This window comes from Pyxicephalus adspersus, chromosome 6 (assembly GCF_032062135.1).
Source record: "Pyxicephalus adspersus chromosome 6, UCB_Pads_2.0, whole genome shotgun sequence".
NCBI classification, from domain to species: domain Eukaryota; kingdom Metazoa; phylum Chordata; class Amphibia; order Anura; family Pyxicephalidae; genus Pyxicephalus; species Pyxicephalus adspersus.
This window is the reverse complement of record NC_092863.1, coordinates 6,109,168-6,128,040: the sequence shown is the minus strand read 5'-3', so window position 1 is coordinate 6,128,040 and position 18,873 is coordinate 6,109,168. Positions and strand designations below refer to the sequence as shown.

Sequence of the window (18,873 nt, the reverse complement as noted above, 5' to 3'; positions counted from 1 at the left end):
TTATGATGTCCAAACTACGTGTTATGTTATGGGTCAACAAAAACTACAAAACATAAGTAGGTTTACCAAACATTGAAGGAGTTCTTCTTTGGGCCAATAGGCAAACAGTACACAAATGCTCAAAGCTAACAAAATCCCCTCACCTAAGCGGTAGTCATTTACAAAGAAGCCCTCTGTGTTATTCACCAAGGAATATCCAAACCTCTGGCTGAAAAAATACAAAAACATTTGTTGTGCGTGGCTACAGGAACAATCGGGAACATGCTCAGCGACAGAATGAGATATGCTTTTCACTACTAAGGAAGGTAACAAGGGGGCAAAGTACTTATTGTGAAAAGTTACCTGAAGTTTAGGTGGTTTGACCGCGGACTGTACGGTGTTTTTAGGAATGTACGGTAGCAATAGATATGAGGTGCCAGTTGCACAATGCAGCTGATCCTATGTAAAGAGCTTTGTTGACAAGCTTTGAACTTGGACAAATGCAGGTTGCTTTAAAGTGTATTCCACTTGCCTTTGAGATCACTTTGAAATTCTTCAATCATGGGAGCATATGACCTGACAGCTTCTTTTGAGCTTCTGCAGATGACCTCCTTCTGAGCTGCATCAACCTGATTTGTATTCCCATTGACCTGTATGTGAGAGAAGCAGTTCTGATGAACACAAAAGCTTATCAACACAGGCTCCAGGAGAGATGACAACTAGCCGCTGCTTTAGGGAAAAATCCATTTGGAAGGTAAAGCTTATTGATTGGAAAAAAAATAATAACAATAAAGTATACCTATTCTAAAATTATCTTTCTGCCTCCCTTTGTTTCTGGTAATGGTAGCGCCATTCAACAAGAGTTCCTAATTGTAGCTAATCATGCATGTCAGTAAAAGTCCTGAGTAAGCCCTCGTGTCCGACAGACACTGCATCAATAGCCCAATTTTGGTGAACCAAAAATATGAATTCACAATAATAAAACACCACACATCAATATCACCATAAAAATATGACCATGTAGTCAATAATACCATGGGAGACCAATTAGTATTAAAATTGCATTTTCAGAAGTTTCTTTGCCTGTGTTAAAAGAAGCTGCTGACCGCAAAACAGCAGCAAAAAATGCTTTTTCTGCAAAAATCAGATAGCTTAACACTAGGAATAAGCAACAAAGTGAGTATGTTTAACCGCACAACACCCTTGGCATCCTCATTCGAGGTAATCATTCTATATTGGATATTATGGCGTGCACAATACAACATTGCCACCGGCATTGTCACCACAGATCAACCTTCACCTCTCCGCCTTGTGCCAAATAGTCATAAATAAACTGTCTTTGTGCCTCATCTGCTCTGTGTGTCGTTTTCTCATTAAGTAGCTGGCGAACAGACGTTAACCCTCACAGGGCTGGCAGAAAACATTTGTAATCCTCAGGAGAGAGTGAATCCTGGCCGTCATGATACAAGATACAGCTGAGACTCCAGTAGATGAGGTGCCCCGTCTCAGAAATAGGATCAAAGCTTGGGGGGGAGAAGACGTTCAGGGGGTCTGTACCTTGTTCTTAATCAGAATATATAGGAGCGCCAGCTGCAGGACTCTGTTTATCAATTACAAGCTGTGGAGAGGCGATATGCAGCGTTCCATGACAATTATCAGCTCAATAATTAAATGCCTCTCCGGGTTGCTGGTTCTAGGCTTGCAGGGCTTTCTGAAGGCAAATACTGTACAGATAATATTACCGCTGGGGAGTATAAGAGTACTCCGCGTCTGTCTCTCTCTATAACTTAAACTTGGACGAGTGGTTTTAAATGGAAGAATCATTTCTCAGATTTGCTATCAAAGGGCACCATACTGGAACATCGGTACTTTGCAGTGAACCGGTTACCAGTTCTGTTTTGGAGAAACAGGGTGTGCTACAAACCTATGAAGGTCAACTAAAACATAGTACAGGACGTAAAGTAAAGTCAGCCAACTTTTACCTACTTCTTAAAAAGACCTGTGTTCCCTTTTAAATGATTGTGCCCCTGTGCAGGCTTTTTAACAATAAAGTGAGCAGATTTGGCTTTGCAGATTCATCATTTTGTTTATATTCTAGCAGATTTTTTTGCTGAATTAAAAAATAAAAATAAAAAAAAATCTCAATGGCTGAACCGGGCAGTAAAAGGTTTTCTAGGAAAACAGAGGGTTTTTAAATTTACTGTGAATATTAAGTGTAAAAAAGGATATTCATATGGAAAGGTGGGTAACAATGACATAAATATCAAAACCTAATGCTTTATTGTGCAGATGGGTTTAAAAACCAGATACATTTCCAGGGACAACAATTTCAAGGGACATCTGGGACTGCTTTTGGAAATTAGGGACAGCTGGCAACTGTGCATGTAGTTATAAATGTCTTTTTATTCTGAATTTATTTATGGTTTTGTGTGTTTTTGCATTAATTGTAGCTTGTATACTGCATTTATGCAATTTCAGTTTATCAATAAGACCAAGTTTTTTAATCTAGTGATGTTACGACTGACATAACCCCCCAAATTTCTCAATGAACTTGGCAACATTGTTTAATTTTGCAGATAATAAGGGAAGTTACTGGGTTAGGTGAGCTACATACAGAGGTAATATGAAAATAACAGGAGGATAAAGAGTCATTTAGCACCCTCTGTCCCCTCCACCAGCCACTAGAGATTTGCCCTTCCTCTGTTCTATTGTGCCGGCTCCGGATAATGAACTCAAAGACAATAAAATGCTCATTTTGTTCCTCTGTAGCCGTGCAGCAGGCTGCATTGAGATGCAAAGTGCTGTGTGACAATGCCTCTTCCTTGCCTGGGCCTGTCAGATGGATCCTGAGTTGCAGCTGGTCAGGGGGACTGGCACCACCTGGTCATCGGATGTTCTCATGAGCTCCTGGTTCAGCCTGGAGGGGTGGACAGGCCATTGCTCTCCCATCTGTTTGCAGGCTGCTGTCCTTCATTCCCACCCCCTAACCTGGACTAAGGACTAATGTCTGGGAACTGAAATGAACTCTGAGCTTCGGACGTCTCATGACCTGTGCCCAGTCTCAATTTGAAAATGATGATAAGATTCTGCAGACAAGGCAGTTGTTTTGACCCTATGTGTTACAGTGACTTTGCTACGACCATACCACCTACCACCCTACCTTTTCCTGGTATAATAAAACAAGCCGTGGCCTAATTTGGTGTCACCAATACAACAAACTGCCACCCCCCTAAAAAAAAATGCATCTGCAAAATCTCAGCAGATATTATCTTCATATATTTATGTCATTTTTCTCATCAGCTGTTTATTTTTTAGAAAGCTGCAGGGACAGATCCTTGCTTTGTGTGTGGAAGCAGTGATCTCTCTGCAGAAGACTGATTCTTTTTGCTCAGTCTGAGCTCTCCAATTACCAGGAAGAATGAGCTTTGCTGATTTTAGAGCTTTAGCTTTGACTCAGTAGGGAGCATGCCTGACCTCCGACATATCCTTTTACGTCTTGTTATGTCAACGGGGAGGAAGTGAAAAAAAATCTCCCCAATGGAACGCAGAAAGAAACTGCCTGGAAGGTGTGAATGGGCGCTAAAATTGCTTGTTACAAGCTAAGATAGATATCCTCAGATGTCTCAATTGACCCTGTACAAGACTGCTTCCATGCCTGATTGGTGAGATCCCTTGTGCCGAAATGGGGAAACGTTTGCTCGGTTTTAAGAAATGTTGAATTAAGGTTTTTTCCATCTTGCAAAAAATAACCTTCCCCTTCGTGATTAGAGTTCCTTTCCAAGTTGGCCAAAGTCACAATGCAGAATGCAGCCTAATGACCGATCTGAAAAGTATAAATCAGCACATAAAAGAAAAAGCAACTGGCATTTTTGGAGAACTTGCAGCATGTAATATGAAATTACAGTTTGGACAAGCAATCCCCCCAGCTCCTCATCATACACAACACCTCAATATTGTATATTGAGTCAGCTTCTTAGGAGAGCGTGGAGTCTGCTGACGCAGCAAGCTGTGTTAATAACTGCTCTCTCCGGTAAGGTGGAAATTAACTAACGACTGCAAATATACACAGGCATCCGAAATAAATATGGAGAAAAAAAAAGCTCTGGTTTTAGCATGGGTCAAAAGGATTTAAATGAACCTCTGAAAGCTGAGCTTGAATCTATTTCTTCAGCAGTCCCAGCAGGCTTTCCTCTGATTTGTAGCAGAAGATGTCCTCTTAAATATCTGCCAGTTTTGAATTAGGAGATCTTTATCTCTTATCTGAGAGCGACAGGAAGAACTGAAAGGGCTGCGATGCTACGGTCACGGCTACACGGTACGGAACAGATTATGCAGTGGGTGATATCAGTGAACAGCACCAGTGGAAAACCAGTTTCCCCAAACCTGAATGTTAATTTTACAAGCTATCCCTTCACAAAAATCCATGCAGTCCATTTAACTCTTGTATTATCTTTTGTACGCCTGACACACATAGACGCAACCTGGTAGACTAGATTTTTATACAAATTGGTCTCATATCTTTTCAAATCACTCCGGGCACATCTTTAATGCATGAAGCATTTATTAGTAAAATGAATATTGAATATTAAAAAAATAGGAGTGGATACAACAAATTATATCCACACTCATAGGGATCTATTTATAAAGCGGAGAATCTGACATTCCCTGGTTCAAAATCCTCTAGGTCAGCCGGTGCACCCCCGAGCCGGGTCAGGAGAAGAACCCCGCTGGGAGGGCGCACAGGCCAGGGCCATGGACCATGCCCCCCGTACAGATCCCAGGCTCGGGGAAGTGGGCAGGTTGTGTCTCTGGACCTGCAATGGGAGAGTGGGCAGATTTTGGCATCATGACGTCACTAAAGGGGAAGTTACTTCCTCTTTAAATGACACCTGGCTCCCTGTGTATGGATGGTCCAGGGCCGGTAAATTCAGTGGTCTGCTGGTCAGAAAAGGTTAGCGACCACTATTCTAGGTCCATGTGTTTCAATGCAAGTAAATGATTCTCCACCAGGGAATGTTTTAGAGAACAATGCATTCAATGCATTCACTATATATATACATATATACACTCCATAATTCCTAAATATCTGAATATTTTGGATTATGATTTTTAAGCTGCCATCAGTTATATTTGTCAAGGCTGCAGAGCAAAAGGAAAGTTTTAAAGGGGTCATCCAGTAACATCACCAATTTGGATGAAGCTTTTTGTGACATATCACAACATTGTCAGTTTTAATTAAAAAGTTATCTTTGAGCAACAGGCAGTGACTTTGTGTAGGTTGAAACACCCTATAGCAGGGGTCAGCAAACCTTTATGGCTACTAGGCCATTTTAGGAGGTCAAGAACGCACACTAGGCCGGACTCTCTCTCGAGTCCCTTGCTGATGGCTCTGTCCCCACCAGGATCACCCCGAAGGGAAATCTCTTTCCTCCGCAATGCATACGGAGGAGAGGGAACGCCCCTGAAAGGAAATCTCTCTCCTCCGCAATGCATACGGAGGGGAGGGAATGTCCTCTTACTCCGGCGGCAGAAATGTGAACGCCAGCAGCAGTAAATAGGGAAGGAAGGCATAACAAGGAGGCTCAAGAGCCGCGGGTTGCTGACCCCTGCCGGCTAGGATTAGACCGGATCGACCAAGTGGGCATTAGGCTGGAACGGACTACTGGCTAGGCCGTATCTGGCCTAAAGGGCAGAGTTTGCCAGCCCCTGCCCTATAGCTATGTACACATCAGAAAATAGTCACCCAAGATGAATGGGTGGGCGAAAATTTGAAATGTGTGCAGCGTTGCCCTGATGTAGTTCAATTCATCAATAATTGATGGGGAACAACCACTGCTCCCAAACATAAAGGAGAATCTACTATAAACATTTCCTTCTCCACAGAACAGAACAGCGCGGAGTATACAGGGATTGTTCATTCATCTGTCACTGGAAGCTATCCGTTTCCGGCGACAATCCTCTGGCATCCTCTGTACCAGGCTTAAGTCTGCTCCAGGCGACAAGAAACATTTCCTTACTCTATTTTCTTTCTGTGTTCAGACTGCACAAAAAAAAGGGAACTCTGTAGCAGGTGGTGGACACAGCCAAGAACTGAACAGACACCAATATTTACATGATTGTGTTATCTCCGAGGAGGAATCTTTGCTCAGGAAGTAGATGGTAACCTTGAACCTGAACAAAGATGGTGCCATTCTTCTTCATTGCCAGAGGGAGTACTTTGATCAGTAGTAAATACCTGGAATTGTGACACTTATGCGTTACTTAGCATGGATTTACCTTACATAAAAACATATATTGCATTCTAGATCCACTCTGCAAGCAAACTCCTGATGGAATTCTAGTCCTAGTAACCTTATTTAATAATAAATTGGATTATGTACTGCAATATGCACTTCTTGTGTCTTTTTCAATATCAACAGCTATTCCTAAAGCAAATTTTTTACCGAATTTAGTTTTATATTGAAAAAAGGGGAAACACAATACAATATAGTCAGTGTATTAGAGTGCCCAGCGGTACAAGGAGAGCACAAGATGTGCAGCAATTAACCGCATCCAAGGTCAAAATGGTGAGTGCCTGAGGCTGAGGAATAGCAGAAATATACTAAGACTTATGGGGGGAAGGGGAAGTGTTGTCAAAACATGAAGGGTCAGCTGATGCGTTTTTGTTATGGGTTCTCCTTTGGTAGCTTTTATTACATTAAAAAGGAAAAAAAAACAACTCTACTTTAACACTTAATTTGTTAAAAGCACTGTAAAGCAAACTATTGTCACAAAAAAAATATGATAAATTGTGTTTGCATTTTTTTTATCTCTGTTGCATGATCCCTCGCCATTTTTTTTTTCAGCTACTTTATGTGTACACATGCACCTTTACGAATACCTGTTGATCCTGCCAGAAACACATTGATCTCCTAAGGCCCCACTGCACAGTAAATCAAAGAGGTGTTATCAGTGCTGTGTAAGTTCTCCCTTTAATTATAACATTTGGAGATAAATAAGGGAGGCATTTTGTAGTCTATCCCAAGGGAATTTAGGATTTTATTGAAGAGGAAACATTGTCAGCTCACTACAGTATGTTAGGAGCTCAGTGGATTTCTAACAGATCAGAAGTCAGGGGGATTAGGGAATATGGATGTATTGCAGACATATACTGCATATGTTTTCCCAGCCATCCAAAGAAATCTCTGCAGAAGAGCCCAGTGCATGCAGGTTTGTTCCAATATGCCTAGACCCTTAGATGGTACACACAGGGAATTATAATTCCATCAGCCAATCATTAACTTAGTTCTCTCTGTTCTCCCCACCTGTCAGCACGTCCCGTTAGCCCATGTGCATGCAGCTGAGCCCGAATGGCTCCTAGTGCAGCTCCACCATCTTCCAATCTACATGTGGCCCTGTAGGGGATAACAGGAGGCTAATAAAAAGCTTCAGGTATGTAAAGCATACCTAAACTCAGAAATTTGACTTTACATAAAAGGGTAGACAACCCTTTAATGCAAAGTAAAAATGCAGTTTTTTATTTAGGTGCATACCTACGTCGCATATACCGGGAGGCTCTTGCATACTCTATTACGCATGCGCAGTGAGATCGCCAAATTTTTTTTTTTTCATCCTATGTCACCCGATCTCGCTCCTGGATCGGGTGACGTAGGAAGAAGAGCCCGAAAGAAGAGAAGATGGTGGCCGTGCCGACCAAGGACCACATGCAGGACACCCCTGGATGGATCGTACTGCCCTGCGGGATGAAAGTTAGTGAATTTTTTTGGCAGTTTTGAGTTTAGTTCCTCTTTAAGCTAGTTGTATTTAAGAATCGCTCTGGCTCAGGATGACAGTAGCCAGGATACCCGGCATTTCCGGTTTCTTCAGCTCGTGCGTGAGTTATCTCTGTCCAGCCAACCAAGATGGTAGAAGATTGTAAAGAGGAATCAGCGAAAAAAGATGATGGCAGACAGGTGGGTAATGAAGGGTTTGGTTCTGTTTTAATACAAAAAAGACCCCAGCTCTCTTCTTTCTGAGCCCACTCTCAACCTGCAAAGAAATGCAAATCTTTTTTTCAAGGGTCCATTTAATGGTCTAATAAAATTGCAGGTTCTTTTTCTCCACCAGCAGTGAGTGGTTTTTTACAGCTGCAGTGAATAGCGCTCATGCAAAAGTAGCAAAGTGCTTCTTGGTCATGTGACACACGCAGCCTCGTCATTATGATGCCGCCGCCATAGGGGGCGTGTCTTTAACCTACGCAAGAAAGTGAGATGAATGGCGTTGGTCGTCATTCCTTGTAGAAGATTGAGGACATCTTGTGGTAAAAATGAAATATGGCAGGGGACAACTTTGGATTGAAAGTGAGTTTTTTTTCTTTTTTTATATTAATAGGTTTTTCATGTATTGTGATTTATAGCTGGAGTTCAGCTTTAAATAATTTTACACATAAAATTGTGCTTTTTTTACATTGTCCTGAACATCAGCATAGAGGAGTCTGCAGCTGGTTGTAGTGTAGTTTTTTTTTAAACCCTGTGACTTTAATTAGATTTAAGTATTTCCTATCTGATGTAACTTTTTAGCAAACTTGCACATTCAAGGTACATAGAGAAATTCAAGCTAAGCATTTAATGAATCAAGGCTTCCTTAACAGGTTTTTTACACTGTAACAATATATATTCTCCTCAATACATCCTCTGCAGCAGAGAGTCTGATTACTCTCCCTGGAGCCAGATAGTGATACTTGTTAATCCATTGATTATTGGCTTTTTTGGCGAGTAATGCTAAGCTGAGTGTTCCAAGTAAGCAAGAAAATCAATGGCTTCTTAAACTATTCTATTCTCTGTCACCATACTGGGACTGTACAGCATCCCCGGAGCCTCTTTACATGTGTATTGGAAAAAAAAATTCTGCTCTGCCGGTTGTCAGAAAATGACCCCTTTCTATGGTGGGTTTAGAGCCATTCAGTATCACTTGTGGTTCTAGTTGGATAATTATGTAAGGTCAGATTATCCAAAACCAGTTATAATAATGTTATTTAAAGCTGAGCTGTATATTCCACCAAATTTGTTAAGGAGATGGCACTTTAACGCCTTTCTCTCCAGTCCCACCCCCTCCGTTGCACCTTTTGAACTTGATGCAATTTAAAATATAATTATTAGCACACAGGTAGAGTGAAACCTGCTCGCAATGGTTATGGAATGTAGGTGAAGATGGGTCAAGTGAAATGCTGGTGTTAGGTCAATGCAAATGGCTAAATACACAATCAGAATCATACATTACCTGCCAAATGTTATTGGAGCTGAGCTGTATATTTCACCATATTTTCTAGCATACTAGTAGGTGTCACTGAAACTTTCTTCCCAGTTTTTTTTCTTGATGCAATTTAAAATATATAAACTAGTACATAGGTGAAGTGAATGGCAGGTAGGTAGGTGAAGATGGGAAATGAAGTCAAAGAGATGTCGGAAATGCTGGGGTTACATCAGAAATTTGAAGCAAATGGGTAGATACAGAATCATAATCACACGTTAACTGCCAAATGATTCGTATTTCTGTACATCTGGGCCTGAGACTTACAGAAATGTGCATTGTAGTTGGCTCTTGGGGAGAATTACTTGGTGTCGGTGGGTTTGTGGCAGCTGGGCAGCAGCATGGACTAATTGTTGGGCAGGACTTCCCCTTGGACAATGGTGACCCCAGCAAGCAGCTTGTTGAGCTCCTGATGATTGTGGACAGCTAGCTGGAGTTTTTAGGGGATGATGAGGGCTCTGGCCTTGCTTTACAGTGTTAAACCCAGGGTGGGAAGAAATTATAGGCGGGTGGCAGCCCTTGTAAAGTAACCAAAGTTTTCAGTAACTACCCAAAAAACAGCTGGGTGGTTACTGAAAAGTTCCAGGTGGTCCACCAGGCTAAAAGTGGCTGGGGAGAACACTGCCTTACCTGAGAAGTTGGTGAACTCAACCATCTGGGAAATGTAGAACAGTGTGGGGTGATCAGGTCTGGCCTTGGCCTGAGCCTTCCTGCCGTTTTTCCCACGGTAAAACACAATCAGAAGAGATTTGTCCATAAGAAACGTACAGAACTATGCCATACAATACAGCCCTGCTTGACAGAACAGGAAACCTGCTTTTTCACACAAAAAACAAAGGTTTGCCCTCACTTCAATGTTATTCGTCTCCCTATCATATGTTGCTTATAAGCACTTGACTGACAACTGATTGACTTGTTTTGTCACTTCTGCCTTTACCAGTCTGCAATCTGCTGTATGGAAAATGCAAGAGGATAATAGACAAATTCAGGTACTCACATTGCTTGAATTTAAAGAGATATACCTAATGATGTTTTATTGAACCTATATTGATTTGTGTCTGTATTTATATTTTGAATCAACAAAGACTTGTTGGCATGACTGATTTGTAGGTAGGCCTAATGTTTGCATCTAACAACGAACTTTAAAAAAAAATAAGGAGGAAGCAACAGAAGTGGGAAAGGGGATGTCAATGGAAGATGTAACCCACAAGATTTACCCTGCACACCAAATATCACTTAAAAATAAATTAAGGCGGTTGTTTGATTAGATAACCATGACTTTGATATGCTAAATTGTTCTTTTAACTGGAAGATTATTTTTCAAGGTCTTATAGATCTACTCAGGTCACAATTGGCCTGTATAAATGCCACTAGACCTGATGCTTATCTACTTGAATGGTACAATTCTACCTACTGGCCAGACCGATGACGTATCTTTATGGTCAATTAAGACATTTTTTTATGCCTTGGTAAAGGAGTTGCATGTCTGGACCATGCCTATAGGAAGCCTACACTTCACAACACAATGCCCATGATATAAACTTGGACCATTACCACATCGTCTGGAGCAAGGTGACTCATTCAATGTCATATCATTTTAGCTTAAAATTTACCATAAATAATAACTACAGACCCAAAACTGCAATCACTAAACCCAGCCCCAGAAAACAATAATCTAAACAAAACCTACAATTTTGGGTAACAAAATGAAAGCCACGATTTAAACAATAGAATCGGAGAGGACCTGCGACCCCCTTCTTCCCTGACATCTCTTGGGGGTTGTCTGGTGCAAACAGATGGATACAGGCAGCGCATGGGGTGAGGAATCTGAGTGTGAGACAAAAAAAAAGAGAGGAAAAACGAATAGCCCATGTCTCTGTGATATCATCACAAAAGCAGGTCTGTGCTCGGCCACTGAATGGCTTTTCACGTCTTCCTCCTTATCAGGTTTAACAGACCCTGAGCCGAGGCTGCCTGCTCTTCCACCAAATGATTTCCCCATTCAGAGGAGCACAAAGGCCAGTTGGCTTGTAAAGTGTTGAGATTAATTGCCCAATAACCAGAAATCTTGATTCAGCCTGCATAGACAGCTTTGCCCTAAGGGTGATGGCGGGGAGGGGGGAGGTGAGGGGGATCCCATAATGAAGTGTGCAAAAGTTAATTTGATCCTTGACTCGTTGTTTGTTGAAGGGGCAAACAATGAGCTTTCTCCTCATCAGTATAATTGAGAGGGTTACGCTCTGCGCCCGGCTTCTGTAACACGATTACAACTTATGGCAACATGGCAATGGTAAAAAAAAAAAAATAAAAGGAGAACATGCCAGTAAAATGTGCAATGGTCAAGGCCCGCAATGAATAGTATATATTGAACGAAGAGGCATGTCACAACATTAATACAGCTAATAGGATGCTCCAAGCATAGTCTATACATCCACCAAACACGTGCTGGATGTAGTATTGATAAGCCGTTGGACAAATTCCATTAATCTAAGGCTATATGAACCTGTTTAGCTAAAACAATTGTGTTCTAAGGCTGTGTTTTTCGAGCTCATTACATTATGAATCCCTTTATAGCTGCAAATCATTGCTAAGTACCCACTGGTAGGCAGTAATTTAGCGCACAGCTAAACAGCAGAAGAAGGTTTATCTGTATAGTTTTATTGTGGGCCAGGTTGTCCAACGTCTCTATCTGACCTCACAAATTGTCTTTTAGTTTATTGGGCATAAATTCCACCAGACATACTTCCAAGTATGAACAAATCAGAATTAAGAAGCAGCAAGATCAGCACTATTGAGGTGTTGTCAGTTCTGATACAGATCTGTAAAGTGTCTGGGGCCGAAATTTGCTTTTAATAGCTTGCAAGAAAACCCTCTTTACATATAGTTAATAAAGCTGATCTCTTGGACCCCAATGGGTTCCAGTGATCCCAACCCCCTCTTACAATCACCTACCTCTGATTACTGCAAATAAAAAAATACTCACCCTCCAGTCCCCTTCATTTAGAACCAGCAGAGTCCCTATTCAGGCATCCAAATCACTGCTGCAAGATCTATCCGGGGCTGTCCGGCATTGAGAATAGAGAAGAGGACCCACAGTAATAACAGCAAGGTGACATATTGGGCCCGGGAGCATCCACATCACTGAATCAGCAGACTTAGGGGTACAAAAGCAGCCCTGTCAAGGATCTAGTGGTGGTTTTATGAGATGGGCTTTATTAGTAACATCTACAGCAAAAAGTATGTTTTTGGATAAATTCTATATGGTTAATGACATGTACACTGTTCCTGTATTTGAATGCACTACACATATTTTACTATTATTTTATAGTAGAAAAACAAGCTGAATTCCCCAAATTTTTCACCCATTACTGTAGCTGGTATTGTCAGATACACGCTCACAGTATGACACTGTAATGTGCTTTGGAAGCAATGTATTCAGCCAGTGTTTTATGTTGGCAGTGATGCTTACACCACAGGTTGTATGCTGCAGGATCATTGATCTCAGCGATCAGCACATCTGTCAGCTCAGCAACACAAGTTAAATTCTAACTTGTCAACAACAAGAAAAGCTTTCCAAAAGCTGCTAGGATGCAGTGCAAGAATACAGCACGGAGTATCTAAAACCCACGTTAGAAGCATCCTAAAACATAATTAGCTATCACGATGCTAATATTTGGCTAAAAACTCCTGCACATAACTACATGTGTTCAGATTTTTGTAACCAGCTTCTATGTTTCATCTTTCTAAGGATTACAGATGGCAAACTCCTACTTTAGTATGTAAACAGTAGATGCAAGTTTATAACACACAATTCTAGCATATTAACAATGTAGAACTATGGGCTGACTGGAAAATAAAAAAAAATGGACTATTGCAAAATGAGCTTGTGATTTAATTATTATTAATCAACAAAAAAAACTTCTATGCACTTTTTCATTAGTGAACAAAACAAGCACCTGACAGACGTACTATTATGCCTGTACCTGGATTCTTTCCATACTTTACACTAATTGACAGCAGGGATTACACAAAGTTCAAGAGGGGGTAATCATTTTGAATCATGAAAGTAAAAAAGCCACACACAAATCCTAAATATGTGGGAGTCTTCCATATAGATATGATAAAGAAAAAGCAACTAAAAAATTTGTAGATCTAATTTTCATTTGAACATACCACACCATACACAACTTTGGCTCTTCATTTAAAATAATTTGTACAGGTAGTCCCCAAGTTAAGGACATCTGAGATACGGACGACTCCTAGATACGAACGGGGCTTCCCTGCTCGTTCGTGTGCAGGACGAAGGGTTGATGGGGAGGGGGGCGGTTCGCATGACTTGCAGAAGAAATCTTTCGATAAACACAGCTGAGGTGGTGGGTGATATTAGGGGTGAGTTCTTCTGCAACATCTTGTAATTCTTTATTGACCAAGACAAACTCTGCAGTTGTTTCTTTCTGTATATCAAAGCACAGCTTGCTCTAGAAGTTAATGAATGTCTAGGGCTCCATAAAGTTTTTTTTTGCTTAATGACACTCACAGTGGAGATTTCATACAGTAACTGACACCACGCTGCCTAATAATATGTTGAGACAAACATCTGTCCTAATTGCATTTATTAAAGTAATGTACCTGTTCCGACTTACATACAAATTCAACTTAAGAAAAAAAAAAACTACAGTCCTTATCTCGTATGAAACCCGGGGACTACCTGTATAATTGTATAAAGATAAAGGTTCTATTTAAAAGATAAGGTTCTGTTATGTTATTTACCCCCTTGGGCATTAAATACCTCCTTCTCCCATGCTACACACTCATCTCCATCCCATGGCCTGCTGTAATGTTTACATCTTACCTTTAAAATCTTTTTCTTGCTGCCAATGTTTGCCAATGTCGATCAAAACTTTCTGTAATCTGTACAACAGAAATTAGAGAGTGGGAAAATAAAGTTCCAATGCAGAGAAGAAGGCTGCCAACCTCATGTTAAAGGTATTGGGGGGAAAAAGAATGGTGGTTAGATAGCTTAGAGGAAAAAAAAGCACAAGAAGATTGGCCAATGTTTGCCAATGTCGATCAAAACTTTCTGTAATCTGTACAACAGAAATTAGAGAGTGGGAAAATAAAGTTCCAATGCAGAGAAGAAGGCTGCCAACCTCGTGTTAAAGGTATTGGGGGGAAAAAGAATGGTGGTTAGATAGCTTAGAGGAAAAAAAAGCAAAAGAAGACTTCTCTAATAATTGCCTAAAAGAAAATCTGGAAGAGTTAGACTATATTTAGGCAATAATATATTTTAAAAATATGTGTTTAAGCAATACATCCAATTGTGAAATATATATATAAAATATGGGTTATGGAATACAGAACATAGAACATTAGTTGTTTTTTTCTATTTCTTGATTTCTATTTCATATTACTTGTGCTATAGTTTTAACAAAACAGTATACCCAAATAGCTGTCAAGAGCAAAAATAACCTAAAATTTCTTTGGGTAGGCTAGAAACTAAAACGAGAAATGAAAAGGCTGTTCTGTGTAAAGCTGTGAGATCATTACACGGTGTACAGCTGCTTGTGCTCAAGAGATAAATACTGTGGGCTCCCTTGACACCAACCTCACCAATCCTTTTGATCCCGGTTAGAGATAGGGGCTGCTGAGCCAAAATGTTGCTTTAATGATCAAATAAGCTGAATAAAATGTAACTCAACGAGACAGGGAGAGACCAACTGGGAGAAGAACTTTCATGTCTCTTGATACAAAAATGGCATTGGCGAAAAAAAAGGAAAAACTAAACTGGAATGAGAATTCTGCACTATGCTGTGCAAATATGCCACTTGCTTTCCTGCCACTCGTACCTCGACTCTGAAAAGTAAATGAATGCCGGTTATGGATGTTTAGCAAGTGGGTGCAGTTTCCAGGACCAACTGGATCAGATGGCAGCAAAAAGATATGTTTTGGAACAATACTGATGCTGTCATACAAGGTTGGGCTATGTGATTACTTAAATATATTCTTCAATACCAACAAAATATGTAAAATATTTGAAAACCCAGATAATAGTAGAGCCTTTCTAGAGAAAGAACATGTGGTAGACTGAACTGGTCCTCTAGCAACAAGCTACTTGCATCAAAATACAAAGGGGGGGGGTACAAGACCAGTTACCACACACAAGTGGAGTAAACCAGAGACTGGTCTGAATTTAAGGGAAGCTCAGTGAATGAGCTCTTGTACACTGGATGACTTCTCAAACCTAAAAATACACATGCCTCTTGTAGTTAAATAATACTTCTATAGCCGGACTTTCAGCTTTAATAATACATTCACTTTAATGGGTCAGAATAACACAACATCTTTCTAGAAGTCCACATGAATCATTTACAATCAACCAACAAATCACAAACAATTATACTGACATTACATAACAGGAAAATATTGCCAGAAAAGGACTTACTAGTGGAATCCTCCTACGCTTGGAATTATCTGGAGACAAAAACTTAAACCTTGAAGCAAAGATTAACCAGTAATTTCTATATCGGTTTATTACGACCGGAAACCCTAGGGAATCTTCTTATTATAGCGAGCCGTCTCTTGCACACAACACCTTTAGATTTGCAGTTCAAGCTTCCCTTTTTGGTAAGACAAGTCAACAAAGGTTTTCTTTGAATTTGTGACACAGAACAGATTTTTTACTGGCTTGATGGTGGTCTGGAAGGACAACACGCAGAACAGGTGCAGTATTTGCAGGCCCTGTGCACTCCTGGCCTTCTCCCTGTTTCATTTCATGCTTGTAAGGGAAATAAAGCCATGTCAGTAATGAAGCCATTTATCATTGGCACTGGGGAGAAAGGGTGTGAAACACAGACAATCAATGCGCTGTGACCCTATACCAAAAAAATAAAGAAATATCTTAAGCTTAATTCGAGCAATTCGAGAATGAAGCACACTCACAACACAGAACTGGGTTCAACAATTAGATTTGTAAGATATATTGCCCTGATGATCAAACATGACCAGTGCTGGTGGGCTGCTCCATAATTATTGTTTCCAGGCACTCCATTTTTTTTTCCGTAGGAGGAACCATTACATTTATGTTTAAGACATTAGGTAAATCTCACTAGTAATAAAGGATATCAATAAACTATTTTTTTTCCAGACTATCCATCAACATGGTCAGCCCACTACAATGAAATCTATTGACTTGTGGAAACCACATAGAGGCAATAACAGTTATCAATACATGAATTCCTTTTTATTTTACCAGACCATAGTTTTATTTCCATATTAACATACAATCCAATAACCAAGCTGTTCAGCAAAAATGACAACTACAGAACTTGGGACAATTCCTAAAAGGTCATATGGTAAAATATTGTTTCCAAAAGGAAAATGAAAAACTTGTTGCTATACGTGCTTGCAAAGGGTTAGCAGGAGTGCTAGTTTAATTTGCTGCCTTCATTTATTCAGTTAATTTATTGTCCATCAAAGTCTATAATGTTCACAGGATGAAAACGCTGCTGCAAAATTTCACTGCAGTGGAATTGGAAAACTATTGAGATCTAACATTGAAATTGACAGATAAAAAAACAAATACAGAGGGTAAAGTAAAACAAAACTATTGTATGATTACAAGTTACAGCAGAGTTTCTCAATTAGGGTTCCTCCAGAGGTTTCTAAGGGTTCCTTGGGCAATAAGCTAATTTTGCCTTTCAGGTCAGTTTCCATTGACACCAATGATAATTTTGGCTCTCAGAAGGAGTGACACCCTTCCCACTGGCTAGCAAGTCACAAAGCCTCCACTGGTCTCTATTCTTTCTATAGTGAATCCTGTTACCATCTCTTCCCCAGGTGAACCACCCACCTGGCTTCTTATTATTCATCAGAAAGGCCACCTTTTTTCAGTAATCCAGGGCACAGTTCTGTTGCTTACATGTCTATTGTACAAACTTTTGGCAACATATGGGAGTCAGAAGGGGCATTCTGACTGGTTTACAGTTACACCGCCCATATGCAGTGCCCACCATGACAGTGTAGATACATGAGATGCTTATCTGTCCGGCGATCCCATGCTGTGCACCGTAGCAGTATCAAACACTGTTTATTCTGTCCAGCAATGTAATTTGCAGCAGCAAGGAGAATTGAGAAACAGCAGCAGCCCCTGCTTCCCTTTAGCCATGCAGCCTGATGTATTTTATCGGCATCCCCGGCACCCACTGAGAAGCTGTGCACAGCTAAAGGGGATTTTAGAGGTAAATTAGTTCCTGACTCAGTCCTACTCTGCCAATGGCTGCTGGGACTTGATAGCTTCTCTGCTCCCGGTCACCAGTGCCTGTTGTTGTGTTAAGCTAGGCTGAATTGCTGCTAGTGTGTATTCATCTGATTTACTGTGGCTGACATCGCCTGTTTCTGATCCTTGGAATTTATGCTGCCTGGACCGACCTTTTGCCTGACCCCAACTCTGCTTGTGTCTTGCCCTTGTGTCCTTGTCTAGTGGATGGATATTCTGTGTATGACCTCTTGCTCTGTATTCTGGCCTTGTCTCTGTTGGAATCTTGGTACCGCTTTATCTGAGGGCTTCTGGTCCTCTACCAACCCTTCCACAGGCACCATCCCTAGAACAATCCACGGGGGGCACCTGTGTGCTGGTAAACACAACCAGTCTCCTGAGCAGGGGCTTGCTATAGGTGAAGAGTGCGGCGTTGGATTGGGGACTGGTGCCTGGCAAGTACAGTTGCTGGACCTTACAAAGAGACACCTATTACTCGTGGTGGGCACTACATCTTTCAGTAATTGTGCTACAAAAGCTCTTTTTTAGGATCACACCAGACAAGCTTCTCCTCAAGTATCAATGATCCCATACCCCTGTTGTAATTTCTAGGATTCCCATTCCTTTTTGGAAGGTCCTAACCACTGCATACCAGGAACATCTAACATGACTTGTAATTTTGGAGATGCTCTGATCTGTTTGTCAAGCCGTCACAAGTTGCTCAAGTACTTGCCTTTTTTATTTAACAATGTGTTTATAAATATAGCGCTTAAACAAAAGCGTAACAATTTCCTGCAAGAAGCTACAGGTCTGCATCTGTAGCTGCAGCAGAAAATGTATACAATGTATATTCTGACTCCACTATACTGATAGTAATCTTTATCTGCCTTGTATAATGAGGGCACATCTTCCTTCACACGCATTACATGGTCAGTTATCAGTGGGTAACACATTGCTCTTGTGTCAGCTGCGTTAATCTAAATTGCCATCATTTGCCCCCAGCTCTAGAAGAAAGCTTATTATACCTATTCAGGTCTGGTCAGTCATTTTTTTCTCATAAACAGACAGTGATGCTCCTACAACATAAAGGAATGTAACAGAGGGAGTAGCTGCCATCACTTATAATGCACATCACCGTGTCTTATGGCTGTACAAACTGTACGGAGGGCGTTTGGTTTGTGCACACTGTGAGACAGGTGACAAAGCGGCATTCTGCCAGCAGCAATTTCTGCTGCCTCCTCCTTTACACACTGAAAACATAAGCTGCCAATATAAATGCAAATGAAAAAAGCTTTCCCTTACTGTGACCAAATTGCAGCTTTGTGGTTAGGAGCTATCGAAGCCACAAAACC

The 18,873-nt window shown here is 40.8% G+C and overlaps 1 long non-coding RNA gene across 2 annotated transcripts in view; it reads right to left on the bottom strand.

Annotated features, from left to right (window-relative positions):
• Positions 1-18,873, bottom strand: part of LOC140332982 (uncharacterized) — a 160,160-nt gene that overhangs the window by 35,413 nt on the left and 105,874 nt on the right. Inside the window, exons 11-12 of one of the 2 annotated variants that reach the window (XR_011921263.1) lie at positions 508-629; positions 144-204 (exon numbers count right to left, since the gene is read on the bottom strand). This is a non-coding gene — a long non-coding RNA (uncharacterized lncRNA). Of the gene's footprint in view, positions 1-143; positions 209-342; positions 630-18,873 lie in introns of both variants that reach the window. The other variant, XR_011921262.1, reaches the window with a different exon arrangement.